The 14,848-nt window shown below is 40.7% G+C and overlaps 1 protein-coding gene across 3 annotated transcripts in view; it reads left to right on the top strand.

Moving 5' to 3' along the window:
- Positions 1-2,469: 2,469 nt before the first annotated feature.
- LOC134334113 (myosin-9-like) overlaps positions 2,470-14,848 on the top strand; it is a 90,055-nt gene continuing 77,676 nt past the window's right edge. For 2 of the 3 annotated variants that reach the window (XM_063016314.1, XM_063016300.1), the window contains exon 1: positions 2,470-2,637. The gene's annotated coding sequence lies outside the window, so the exon portion shown is untranslated. Of the gene's footprint in view, positions 2,643-14,848 lie in introns of all 3 variants that reach the window. The other variant, XM_063016308.1, reaches the window with a different exon arrangement.

Raw genomic sequence — 14,848 nt, 5'->3', positions numbered from 1 at the left:
AGATTGAGCTTATCTTTTGTGTAATCTTAAATCTTGAAAAACTTTTATTTTTTTGAGTGAATACATTATTGAGAACACAAGGAGGAAAATGATTTGATACTCTTACACAGAAATGAGAAAACGGGGGGGCATGCACTGAATGTGGACCGGTTGTCTAATTCCTGACATTCCTCACATAGGCGGCCGTAACAGGGCCAACAAAGGATGATGATGTAGCTGCATCCTGCCCAGGCTGAATACTTATATGGTCATAAAGATCCTTAGTGCACATACCTTACTCATTAAACATTAGCTTAGCTCTGCCTCGGTCTCTTCCCCAACCCCTCACACTCATGTATCCCAAACTGAAAACACTGCTACACCAAACACTGTGGAGCCTAAATACTTAAGCTCGTTGGCTACACATTACCACAGTTAATAGTATTTGAAAATAGAAAGCTGAAAAACTGGAAGTTTTGGATGCCATCAGTAATGCTAGCTCAGTCCTCTTCAGTACTGTAGTATGAGCTTTAGATCTAAGGTCTAAGCCTTGTTCCTTAAATTACATTCTTTATTTACTACATATTGTGTGGCTTATACGTTATGGCTTATTTAACTGCAGTGTATTGTGGAATTTTAGACATTAATGCCATTACAGGATTGAACAGATAGCTAGATGAGTTCAAAATGGTAAAGCACAATTGCTTGCTCACAGGACAAACTGATTAAATGACTGAAATTGATGGCCTACAATAAATATTTACACAGTGATTTACAGCAATGGCACACTGCAGATTATTAAAATGGGATTTTAATTTATTATGTATTTAATAATATATTACATTACCCATAAAAGCAGCGGCATTAACCTTTTGTGTAGATTCATACTAAAGATACATGTGTACAAAAATAAAGTTAACTTATATACTACTGCTAATTATTATATTTTATTGATTTATTATTTATTTAATTAATTATTAATTAATTATAAATAAAATAAATAACCATTAAAAAAATAGACAAGTTATAAAGGTGAAAAATTAATAATCTTAAAATTATCGTTCAAAAATTTATTTTTAACTCATACTATTAATGATGATGAAAATAAAGTAAATACATTTATATTATTGTAATAGAATTAGAATTGTTTTCCTTTTTAAATATATTATAATAAATTAATAAAGAACCAAATAAATATTTAAAAATTAAAAAATTAACTAAGAAATAATAAAAGAAAAAAAGGAAAATAATAAACCAAGGCAATAAATAAAATTACTACTACTACTACTAAAACTGTAAAATAACATTAGCAATAATGGTAATAATAGTAATAATAATATAATTATTATTTTTAATAATAATAATAGCAATAATAACCATAATAGCAATAATAATAACAATAATAATAATAACAATAATAATAGTGATAATAATAATAATAATAATAATAATAATAATAAATAATAATAATAATAATAATAATAATACTAATAATAATACTAATACTAATAATAATACTACTACTAATACTAATACTAATACTAATACTAATACTAATACTAATACTAATACTAATACTAATAATCTGGTCTTTATGGCTCCAAATGACCTAAACATTTTTATTTTTGGCCACCCCATAACTTTTTTTCCCTTAATACTTTTGTGAATCCATGATGCCAGTCACACTGTCAAGATTCCCAGCTCCTGAAGCAGAAAAACATCCCCACATCATCAATGACCCACCCCTAGACAACTGTTGGGATTGAATGATTGTGACATGGCAGCGTTATTAAAATATCCTGCTACTCTAAAATACTCCAAAGCAACTTACAGTATTGTCTAAGCAATTGAGGGCAACCTGGCAGTGATGGGACTTGAACCAGCAACCTTTCTATCACTAGTCAAGTACGTTAACCACTAGGCTACGGGTTGCCCTACAACTCCTGGCCTTTTGATTCGTCAATCCACAGAACCGTGTCCCAGAACTCTATAATATTCCAGTCCACTGTTCCTGTGCCTCTTGGTCAATACTGGCATGTTGTAATATGTTGTAATAGTTATGTTGTAACCCACCTTTAGCTCTTACAGACCAGCAATGGGTTTTAGGATTAGTGATATTATGTATGGGGTTGAATAATTGTGACATGGCAGCATTATTAAAACATCCTGCTACTCTAAAATACTCCGTAATTCTTTTTTTTCTTCTTAATTTGCTTAATCATTTAATAAAATAATGAATATTTTTGATTGTTTGTACCTGACGTGTGAATCCTCCCTAACTAGTGCACTGTGTAGTGAACAGGATGTGGTTGTGGTCAGACTCGAACATGTCCCGTTTGGATCTCTGCTCACCTGCAGTGATTGGCTGCCTAGGACTGTATGTCTTCAAGTAGTGATTTCTGATTGGTTGAAACAATGCAGGGGTGGGGCAGATGTAGGCAAGGCCTCGGGTGTGGACCGCACCCCGGTCTGAATGAGTGAGTCCTAGAACAGATCAGACTGAGAGAGAGAGGACGAGAGAGGGGAAAAAGAGAAAGAGAAAGAGAGAGAGGTTTGAACAGTGGACTCGGAGCAAACTTACTGAGGCTGAAAGATTCCGGACAGCCACCGGCGACCCTGTTTCTTCTTTTTCTCCCCGAGAGCGTCTGATAAGAGCAGGTAAGGTAAAAGTGCGCTTTTTCTGTAATTTAACGCGCATTTCTTTGGCGCACGGAGTCTGTGTGGGTGCTTTATGCAGCAAGTGCACATTATTCAGTTGTTTTGTGCAGTTGTTTTAGCACGTTTGCAACGATTTGCGCATTTTGTTGAACTTGACCCACTTCTGTAGCGCGCCGTATTGGTGAATTGCGGGCGCTCGTACTGGTAACAAAGTTGCGCCTGGTACAAAGCGCACAAGTTTAGAGGAAGTGTGCGCAAGGAAGAGCACAGAAAAATGGAGGAAGGAAGGGGACTTCCACCGGCTGTCACAGACATCAAGATCCATTCATACCCCCCGAAAAAGTGGCGTCTCCAGATTCGCAACTTTATTGCGCATTATTTAGTGTAAGCGCAAACAAAGTTGGATGAGGTTGCAGGAATGATGACGTGAGCTTCTCTTCCTGTTTTCTCATACCCATGACGTAGCTTTTTTGAACAGGGTGTGTGAATCTAACTGCCAGGTTGGTCCAATGTTCAGTCTGTAGTTCTTCCAAAATCTACCCTAAAGTTCCATCAACCGCTAAACTGTTTATATATTTACGCGCATTTTAAACAAAGTGCGTTTTCCCCACCACTTCATTCATTCATTGTTCTATTTAAGGTCGCGGTGGGTACGATTCACCGGGCAAACACACACACACACACACACACACACATACACACTTATACACACTTATACACTTAACTCACTCACACAGACACACACACACACACACACACACACCGACACACACCTTACTAACTCACAAACACACACACACACCTAGTGCAAATTTTATCTCCAATTAATCTGACTGCATGTCTTTGGACTGTGGGAGGAAACCGGAGCGTCCGGAGGAAACCCACACAGGCACGTGGAGAACATGCAAACTCCGCAAAGATAGGACCCGGAACCGCCCCTCCCGGTAATCGAACCCAGGACCTTCTTGCTATAAGGCGAAAATGCTACCCACCATGCCACCCTCCTCCACAACTTTTATTCATTCATCCATTCAGTCGTTTTGACTAACCTTAGTCAGGTGTGTGGGGAATTCAGTGCCAACTGATTGAAGCAGGATGGCAGTCCATCACAAGGCATTGTGCTCAATTACCATGTAAAAGACCCTAAACATCCCTCGCATTTCAGCACAGATAAAGAATAGAAAATAAAAAAAGAAACTACATCCACACTGCCCAGTACAGTCTAAACTTAACTACACGTACACAGGCTGTCACTTACTGAGCTGCAAAAGTCAGCGTCTGCAATTAAAGTTTAAAGTTGAACAACTTATCCTAGTCATTTTCTCAGTTTGCCATATTGTTTTTAAGACTGCACAGTTGTCATATAATATAAACATTGACAAATTGTGCTGGCTAGACAACTGGGTCAGAGCATCTCCAAAACTACAGCTCTTGTGGGGTGTTCCCGGTCTGCAGTGGCCAGCATCTATCAAAAGTGAAAGAAATGAACAGTGGTAAACCGGCAGCAAAGGCTCATTGATGCACGTGGGGAGCGAAGGCTGGTTCGTGTGGTTCGATCCAACAGACGAGCTACTGTAGCTCAAATTGCTCAAAAACCAGTTAATGCTGGTTCTCATAGAAAGGTGTCAGAATACACAGTGCATCATTTCAAATTCCCCAGATCTCAATCCAACCGAGCATCTGTGGTATGTGCTGGACGAACAAGTCCGATCCATGGAGGCCCCATCTTACAACTTACAGGATCTGCTGCTAACATCTTGGATACCATAGCACACCTTCAGGGGTCTAGTGGAGTCCATGCCTCGATGGGTCAGGGCTGTTTTGGCAGCAAAAGGGGAACCAACACAATATTAGGAAGGTGGTCATAATATATATAATTCCTTTCAGTGCTTGTGTGCCTCTAAAGCACTATAACACTGATCTATATAGATCTGATGAGGACATGTGTGCTTCTATAGCACTATAACACTGATCTATATAAATATAGTTCCAACCTCAGCTTTTTCTGTGCATCTGTAGGGTGTGTTTGCATTCCTGCAGCTTTAAAGTACCATGATGGCATCTGAGATGGACACGTAGATAAATGGTTGCTTCCATATGTGGTATGCTATAGACCTTGTAGCTTGCTAAGCTGTGTATCTGTTAGCCGTGGTTCCGGTACAATAGGTAAGGTTATCACCACATGCAGTCAGAAAACGGTTAGAAGTGTTTCTGTTTGTTTGTGTCTCTGGTTGGTCGTGCTGGTATGAGTATTGAGAAGTGAAAGTTTCGTTTTATGAGCTGTAACGTCAACTTGCTTTACAGCTTCATTCTTGCTGTGTTAATAGGATCAGGCTTGTCATGGGACGTGTAAATTATTTAGTAATATTTTTGTCGTCCTGTGCATGTGTTGAGCAGCATGTAAGAAATACTGTTCACATTATTGCCAGAGTTATTAGTCATGAATTCTGATTTGGAACACCTGACTTTATGAGTTTGGGATGTTTGGAGTGTGTCATTAGAAAGGTAATGGCAGCATCCACTTATTTATTAGGATTTTCACATCATGTTTTACACACTTTGGTTACATTCATGACAGGACAGGTAATTTCATCTTTCTGTGGGAGGAAACCGGAGCTCCCGGAGGAAACCCACACAGACACGGGGAGAACATGCAAACTCCACACAGAAAGGACCCAGAACGCTCCACCTGGGAATGAAACACAGAACTGTCTTGCTGCGAGGCGACAGTGCTACCCGCCGAGCCACTGTGCCGCCCCCCACTGCGGAATGTTTGATTATTTGTATATAAAGTACATTGAGCGTTGTAGATATACACAGATTAAACACATTTTTGCCTACAGAACCACTATGCATGTAATTTCATTTCCATTAGCCATTAAGTCCATTAAGTCTAGTCCGGATCTTGATGGTTTGGTTTCCACTGGAAAACTGCAGTAATACCCTGGATAGTGCGCCAATCCATACCATAGCTTGGGCTATATACCCCCCCCCCCCATTCCCCAGACATGGCCAGTTATGTCTGGTCAGCCAATAGCACTGCTGAGATTCGAACTCATAGTAGATAAGTTTACTGAGGTACTACAACACGATTCTCCGTTCTTACAGTAGGGTACTGAACGGCACAGCGATGGGTGACGTATTTGCTCCGTTACACAGAGAGCATTAGCTTGAGCGCTGCTAATACCACAGCCGTCTGAGGTCCGCCTGAGAACAAAAGTATTGGGACACCCCTTAAAATTAATGTGTTTCAGTCACAACACTTGCTAACAGGTGTAATAAATCAGTTATATAAAGGAAACTATATATTTCCACCAACTGCTTTGCAGCAGTTTCCTGTTTCAGCATGACTGTACCCCTGTGCACAAAGCGAGCTCTATAAAGACATGAAAAAAGAGTCCTGACCTCTGCCCCACCAAACAGCTCTGGAATGAACTGGAACATCAACTGTGGTTTCTTGACCAGCATCAGTGCCCAGCCATACAAATGCTCTTGACTGAATGGGCACAAATTCCCATACACAGACATACTTAAGTCTTGTGAGAAGTTTGCTCAGAAGACTGGCTGTTGTTATATTGTTTCCGACACCCTCCTGGTCAGGTGTCCAAATACTTCTGGCTATATGGTGTGTACGTGTACATATGTCTATTTGTGTGTGTGTGGGTGTCTGACCTGATTTTCTGCTTGAGCTAGAGAACGATTTGTCCCAGGGCTCAGTGACCCACTTGAGTGATGCCTCCTACACTTTGTTTTGGCTTTTCTAGGTCTTAACCATGAGCTCCTGACCAGCACTGGTGCTCCATCTTCCTTCTTTACTTTCCTTTCACTCACATTCACAAAAATACACAAACGTACACGAACATGGCAGGCTGGGAGAAGGCGGAGACGCTGGTGGTAATGGCAGCATCCACTTATTTATTAGGATTTTCACATGTTTTACACACTTTGGTTACATTCATGACAGGTAGTTTCATTTTTCTGTGGGAGGAAACCGGAGCTCTCGGAGGAAACCCACACAGACACGGGGAGAACATGCAAACTCCACACAGAAAGGACCCGGAACGCTCCACCTGGGAATGAAACCCAGAACTTTGTTGCTGTGAGGCGACGGTGTTTCAGCGATTCCGCTCAGGTTAATTGTTTACTGTATGTGATAAGAGTAGTTACCAGGTGGGTTCCCGTCTGGGCGTGCTTCCTCACTTAGAGCACTCTGAAGGCACACGGGTGATTAAAATACCCCTGGGGGTTTACAGCAATTGCTGAAGTGATACAGGGGAGGACGGGCGGAGCAGTTTGGACGCTGCTTAACAGGCCTGAGGCTTAATAATAAGAGGCTCAAGGCCAGGGTGAGTCAACATGGCGCCAAGATAGTCATAGCAGGGTGTCGGTGCCATTATCAGCTGGTTATCCAACCACAGACTGGAGATTTGGAGCAGTGAATAGAATAAAGTACTGTAGATTGTGGAAATCATGAGTGATAATAATAATGTTTACAGACGTGGACAGAGGAGTCACATTTCTGATAAATGAAAAGCATGTCATGTCATGAAACCTGCCATCTCTTTAGACATACACTGATCAGCCTTAACATTAAAACCATCTTCTTGTTTCTACATTCACTTTGTGTTGGTTCTAGAAGCACTTTGTAGTTCTACAATTACTGACTGTAGTCCATCGGTTTCTCTGCATGCTTTGTTAGCCCCCTTTCATGCTGTTCTTCAATGGTCGGGACCCCCACAGGACCACCACAGAGCAGGTATTATTTAGGTGGTGGATCATTCTCAGCACTGCAGTGACACTGACATGGTGGTGGTGTGTTGGTGTGTGTTGTGCTGGTATGAGTGGATCAGACACAGCAGTGCTGCTGGAATTTTTACCTCACACCTCACTGTCCCTGCTGAACTGAGAATAGTCCACCAATCAAAAACATCCAGCCAACAGCGCCCTGTGGGCAGCGTCCTGTGACCACTGATGAAGGTCTAGAAGATGACCAACTCAAACAACAGCAATAGACGAGGGTTCGTCTCTGACTTTACATCTACAAGGTGGACCTACTAGGTAGGAGTGTCTAATAGAGTGGACAGTGAGTGGACACGGTATTTAAAAACTCCAGCAGCACTGCTGTGTCTGATTCACTCATACCAGCACAACACACACTAACACACCACTACCATGTCAGTGTAACTGCAGTGCTGAGAATGATCCATCACCTAAATAATACCTGCTCTGTGGGGGTCCTGACCATTGAAGAACAGGGTGAAAGCAGACTAAAAAAGTATGTAGAGAAACATATGGACTACAGTCAGTAATTGTAGAACTACAAAGTGCTCCTATGTGGTAAGTGGAGCTGATAAAATGGAGAATCTGTAGAAACAAGGAGGTGGTTTTAATGTTATGGCTGATCGGTGTAAATAGGTTGGTATTTTTTCAAACAGATTTTTAGATGCTAGCCTAAGCTGCTAAGTGGTTTGGCTGCTTCAGATCAATAAATAAGTAAGTTAATGCTTCCGAGAAGAAGGCATGTCTAAATTCTTAGATCTCTTAAAATGCTCCTACTGAGGCGCCGTAATTCAGAGTGATAATCTGACTGGATAACAAGGGAGCGGCAGATGCTTCCTTAGCGGTGAAGGCAATCCCAGCATTCAGTGCGGCGCAACTCTTCTCACAAAAAACTACAAACATGTTAGACAAATTCAGAGCAACTAACAGAGTTCTTTTTAAAATTTTGGCTCGTCAGTGACTGTTTAACCATTTTTGGTACACGGAGGGAGACGTTAGCTGGCTTGCTAGCGGTTTGAATGGCCTGAGGCTAACTGTGTTAGCTTAGTAAGCTAAAACTGTGGTGATGTAATTGCTGTTTAAGTGGTGTGTCTAAATAATCTGCCTTAGTATGAGTTAGTTATGAGTTTGATGTCTTATTAGAATCCTCTCTACTGAGGCAGCTGATCAGGTAGGCAGTAGGCAGCTTAACTAGGTTTTCAGACAGACCCCTGTCCTGTCCAAGATTTATACACCTTGTCTTTTACTTAACTGCTAAATTAACTTCACCTGCACAGCGCTGCTCTCTTTCACAACTGGATCCTGTGTCGTTCTTGGCTGAGATCTTTCCTCTTCCATTCTTTCTTTGTCTCTGCTTTTCTTTCTCCCTTATATGGGCCGCCTGCCTTCTCCAAGCCGGCGCTCCCCGTCTCAGAGCGCACCTGTACCCTGGCGATGAATACAACAATAGCAGGAAGCTAGAGCAGACTCGCTAATCTCCAAACAAGCAGACGGGTGCGCTTCACATCCTCCCGCATATTTCCAGGCTCCTGTTTAGCAGCTCGCGTAGGTCATGAACTCTTGTAAAGTGAAATCACTGTGATTTGTGCGGTGATTTCATTGCGCAAGTAATTACGACACTTAGATGGCTACATTCTAGAAGTTTAGACAAGTTTCTTGACAGTTTCTGCTTTTAAGAACACAGCAACAGATTTTTTCCCCCCTAATTTTCTCCCCTAATCTAGTCGTGTCCAATTACCCTGATTGCGTCCTCTATACTGATTCGACCCTGCACCGCTGACTGAGGACGCCTCTCAACTGACATACGCCCCCTCCGGCACGTACAGTCAGTACAGACTGCATTTTTCACCTGCACGAGTCGAGTTCATACACTGACGGGCACTGTGTACGGAGGGCCACACCCCCATCAGCATTATTCCTCAGCCCTGTGCAGGCGCTATCAGTCAGCAGTTGCATTAGTTATGAGGACCCATGATCCGACTTTTTTCCCCTAACCCTATGAACAACAGCCAATCGTTGTTCATGCAGCCGCCCAGCCCAGTCGGAAGGCAGAGCTGAGATTCGATACGATGTATTCTAAACCCCAACTTTTGTGTGCTAGCGTAATTTACCGCTGCGCCACCTGAGCGGCTCAGATGAGTGATTATTATTTCAATAAAGGACAATTTAAGCCCTTTCGGAGTGCTCAGACTCTCAGATTTGTGCCTGTGGTGATGTGGGGCTTTGGGTTTGGCTTGGCAATGACTAAACAGATGGAAAGAAGCTAAAATATAGCATTGTGGGTATCAAGTAGCTGATTAAATGTTTGTATTTTTCAATAGTAGTTGTTTTAATCTTTTTTTTACCCTGCTTTTATGTCTTGGCTTGCCGTTGATACTGTAAGAAATTGCACCACAAAAGAATCATGGGATCGTCAGTACTTTCATAAAGGGTTTGGCAAAATACTACATGAAACAAACGAGGTGTGGTCAAAAAGTCGGACAAGTTTGAGAATGTGCATGGACATCGGGGGACTAGAAGCGACACCTAGTGTGTGGTGGGCATGGCTTATCAGGTCCACATAGCGCAGTCATTTGAACTCTGTTGAAAAGGTCATCAAATAGGAACAGGGCAAAACACATTGATGTGTGATTATTATTTCAAGAAATTACGGTTCTGCAAGTGGTGTAGGTGAAGCAATTTAAGCCCTTTTAAAGTGCTGTAAGCATTAGACTCTCAGACTCTCAGATTGGTGCCTGTGGTGATGTGGAGGCTATGGGTTTGGCTTGGAAGTGACTAAACTAAGGGCTAAAAAGCTAAAAATTAGGATTGTGAGTATCAAGTAACTAACTGTAACTAACTAATATGACTAACTGTCATATTATTTGTGTAATTTATTTTTCTACCCTGTTTTCAGGTCTCGGGTTTAAATTGAGCTAAACAATTACACAGCATGCTTTTGATAACACTGTAATAATTGCACCACAAAAGAATCATGGGATCGTCAGTACTTTCATAAAGGGTTTGACAAAATACTACATGAAGCATAGGAGGTGTGGTCGGACAAGTTCGAGAATGCGCACAGAGATCAGGGGACATGTCTAGAAGCGACACATAGTGTGTGGTGGGCGTGGCTTATCGGGTCCATGTGGCACAGTTATTTGAACACAGTCTGTTAAAACGGCAATGTACAGTAGATGCACAAAATGCTGATGACAGTGTACGGGACGGACATTGTAAGCCGAGAGTGTTTGAATGATTGGTTTAAACATGTTTAGGCCTTAAGAAGGTCACGAAGGGATCAAGCTTTGTGGCTGTCTCAGAAATTCCTAGTATTCCTGACTGAATGTTGGATATACAGGCCAAGGGTTAATAACGCTGTTCAAATACATAACAGAAGTATATTCAGAATCTAGCCAGATCAGAATGTTCCCCCCGTGTTATCAGGGGTCGTGTGAGCTGGGACAGAAGCGTTTCAGAGAAAAAGCTAATATTTTTAAGTGTGTATCAAATTATTGTCATTTATGCAAAACATCCAACCTCCAACATGCAGACGAATTAAAAGTTGCCCACTTCTGGCGTGTGTGGAGCACTGTAGGGAAAAGAGCTGCTCTGTAAGGAATGTGTGATTGTGTGTGGGTTTGTAAAATTGATACTTGTGCCAAACGATTCTGTCAAAGTAGCTCTGACCCTCCAAAACATAGACTCCACAGTACATCAGAAGAAGTCCTGAGGTATCTGATACTACGTTAGAAGCAGGACCTTTCACCTCATTACCAGTAAGTTATCTTTGGTAATCTGAGTCTCAGTAGATCTTCTGTTGGTACCAAACGCCTTAGCATTTATGCTCTCTGGCATCCATGAGTCTTGGATGCCCAGCAACCTGTCGGCGGTTTGTGGTTTGTCCCTTATTGGACCACTGACAGTGAATACTCACCACAGCTGCTTGTAAGCACCCCATGCTTCATCCCAATTGTCTGGTCATAATGATTTGACCATAATTAAAGTCACTCAGGTTTTTATGCTGATCAGATCTGCTGCATTCAACACGTCACTATGAGTAACTATCATCAGCCCAACGTTTAATAGATCTCTGACAGTTACATGCAATAGGCATTTCATGCATATTTTTGGGGCATGGTCTTAATGATTTGGCTAATTAATGTATGTTAAAATTCATGGGAAAAAGTGCTTAATTTCACAGATTTATAAAGAAAAGTGCCACATTTCACAGCAGTCATTAAATTACACTCATAAATTAAATGATAGAATAAATTAAAGCTACATTACACAGCACAGCTACTCTAATAGTTGAAAGACAAAAGTAATTGTCCCCCAACCCACGTCCACAGAATTGCTTGGGAGTATTCCAAACTCAGTTACCTGAGTCGTGTTTTTAGCTGCTTTAGCCTTCGACATCTTAGACAGCGATTGCTAACTAAATTGCCGTAGGATTGCTAGTGTAACTGAGTGTCTTTAGAGTTTGCTGAGTTTATAAAGAAAGAAGTAAACTGTACATAGACAAAATATCAGGAACATAGTACTTTATTGGTTCATTCTTTTGAGGCGCAGCACAGACTACACAGAGATGATCACGTGTGTAGAGAAGCGACACTTTTACATTTATTATGGAATCCACAAAGGGACAAAATGCACTCAATACGTAAACACATACATCAAATATTGTCAGCACACTACACCACAGAAAAGTCTGTTACACTAATGTAATAATATCGCCTCATATTGCATATATAACATATCAGTTGTTATAAAGCTTGCTTGAATGGTATTTTGTTGCTCATTCTCGGATCTGTTTGTGTCTTTTTAATCTAAAACCGCTGTGTGAATGAAATCTCTCTCCATGCGGCCCCCCCTCTCAGTCGTGCTTTCTAATTTCACTTAAATAGAAGTTATCCAGAGCGGTTCAGTGAAGTCGATTTAAAATGAGCCGTACTGTTTCCATCTGCACACGGTACGACTTTATTGAGTCTGTTGGCCGAGCCATCTGAGAAGTTCTCTGTGGTTTGGGTTCGATTTGATCTGACCAGCGACTCGTGAATTACTGAGCGATGAGCACATGGTTTATTCTGGACGGTGCTAATTCAGCAGCTTGATGTAGCTTCCTGTCAGAGGAAGAGGAAGTTCGCTTCAGTAAGTTTCTGTGCGGCTCAGGTCGTCCTGATCTCTCTGTGCATTAAACAATATTTGAGTGTTTGATCGAGACTTGGATGAAGCTTCTGTAACATGTGGTTGGTTTTGATAAAGTTGAAGTAGATGTTAGTCAGAGCTGAGAACCTGGTTTATGTTCAGGGCGTGGCATGTGCACCTGTTTTAGTTTGTCTCTGGTGCTTAACTTCAAACGCTGTGATCCTCTCCTGTACGGCTTTGTTCTCTCTGTAGTCTGATGTAATGGAGGACGTGAGTTCATGAGTAACCACACCGAGCTGGACTTTGAAACATGACCTCACGCTCTGCTGTATCAGACGGGTGCCAGTCCACCAGCGATCAAAGACACGACCCAGCACAGTTATTAAAAGTGGACCGTACAAATCCAGCATATTAATAAGTAAATAAATAAACGGTTGATGAATTGCTGGTTTGTTCCAGCTTAAAATATTCAGGTGCTTGATGTAACAATCAGGTTGGATCAGTTGTGGACTGTATGTATTATTACATTACATTATTAGTCATCTATATTTATGCACGAGGTTGCTGGTTCATAACCTCCACTAATGCATGTATTAGAAGAACTGGAGACAGTGCTAGCATTAGCCTCTTTTTAGCTATATGTGGTTTGCTCACTGACACATTGTAGCTAGATAGATAGATAGACAGACAGACAGACAGACTGACTGACTGACTGACAGATCGATAGACAGACAGACAGACAGACAGACAGACAGACAGACAGACATACAGATAGATAGATAGATAGATAGATAGATAGATAGATAGATAGATAGCTTGTTACATACCGTACATCAAAAGTAATAGTACACACTATAAAGATTTACAGTAGAATCAAGTACTCCGTGTCCTGGACACTCCCAACAGTAGTTCCTGATCAGAGAAAGCATATTGTAAATTTTTTAAATATATTTATTTATTGTAAGCAAACAATATAAATTCATAAAATAGTCTGTATTTTATTTGATTTAATAACAATACTTGCTGAGAGAATTTTCAGTACGTTCTCTCTATAAGTGAATGTAACTTGTAATGTTTGTATTGTTTAGATGAAGTGACCAACTTTAAAACACTAGTCATTTAGGGTCAGGATCCGCACCAGGTTTTACTTACTTACTCTTACTTGAATCCTGACCAGCGCAGGCAGTGTCCTTGGTTTGTTGTTTAATTCAGATAATAACAATGTCAAATTTATTTAGCATTCAGATTGGACAGGAAGATGCCAGTTATGATCAAATAAGCTCTTTATGACCCTTCATGGTTACTCTTATTCTGCAAAACTGAAAGATAAAATTGGAACGATGAAAAATTAATAAATAAAAAAAATAATGGGATTTTTAGGCTTCTGTAGCTTTTTTATTGTAACAATATGCAGTAAATTGGAAAAGCATTTGCTATGTTGTTTGGAGGTCACAGGTTTGGGTCCTGATGATGCCCCAAGCCACATTTATCTGGGAACTAGAAGGTTGATTGGCTCTGTTCTCTGAGTGGGATGCCTGACCAGCACAGGCAGTGTCCTTGGTCTGTTGTTAAATTCAGATAATAATGATGTCAAATTTATTTAGCATTTAGAGTTGAACATGAAGGTGCCAGTTCTGATCAAATAAACATTTTATTGCCCTTTATGGCTGCTTTTATTATGGAAAAACGAAAGATAAAATTGGAAAGATGTATAAAGCAATAAAAAGGTACAGTTAATATGTTTAATATAATTAGGTACTGTATAATAATTCAGTATAAAATAATATCAGGAGAATTAGGTTGTTTTTATTGGACTACTGTTTACAGATTGTCTTAATATACGTAGGTTAAAATTGACCTTTTTTATCATTTTGCAAGACTTTTTAACTAAAGACTACAAACTATTTATTTAAAAGGTTGTGACATTTAAACAGTAAATAATGTAATAGAAAGAATTCTGATCTGTGTTTTGCACTTAACGTAATCATTTAAAGATCAGTAACGTTTAGCACATCTGAGTAAATGTTAACATTTTCACAGCGCCACATTATCACATTAAACGAGACGTTTTTGCCTGTGAGGTGAGACCGGGACGTGCCGAGACGTCACACTGCGGTGATCAGTAAAAGATAAAAAAAACCTCTCCGTCTGCATTCTTTCCCAGCCTTTAAAACCAATGGTGGGTCGTCACCTCTGTCTCAGTTCTAGTGGGGTGAACATTGTGCTGCCTCTACAAACACTATTGAAAATACCTGCCTGAACGTGTGACTAAATGTGTCTGACCCTGCTGGTCTCACAAGCCCTG

The sequence above is a fragment of the Trichomycterus rosablanca genome, chromosome 2 (assembly GCF_030014385.1).
Source record: "Trichomycterus rosablanca isolate fTriRos1 chromosome 2, fTriRos1.hap1, whole genome shotgun sequence".
Lineage (NCBI taxonomy): Eukaryota > Metazoa > Chordata > Actinopteri > Siluriformes > Trichomycteridae > Trichomycterus > Trichomycterus rosablanca.
This window is presented reverse-complemented; position numbering and strand designations above follow the sequence as displayed.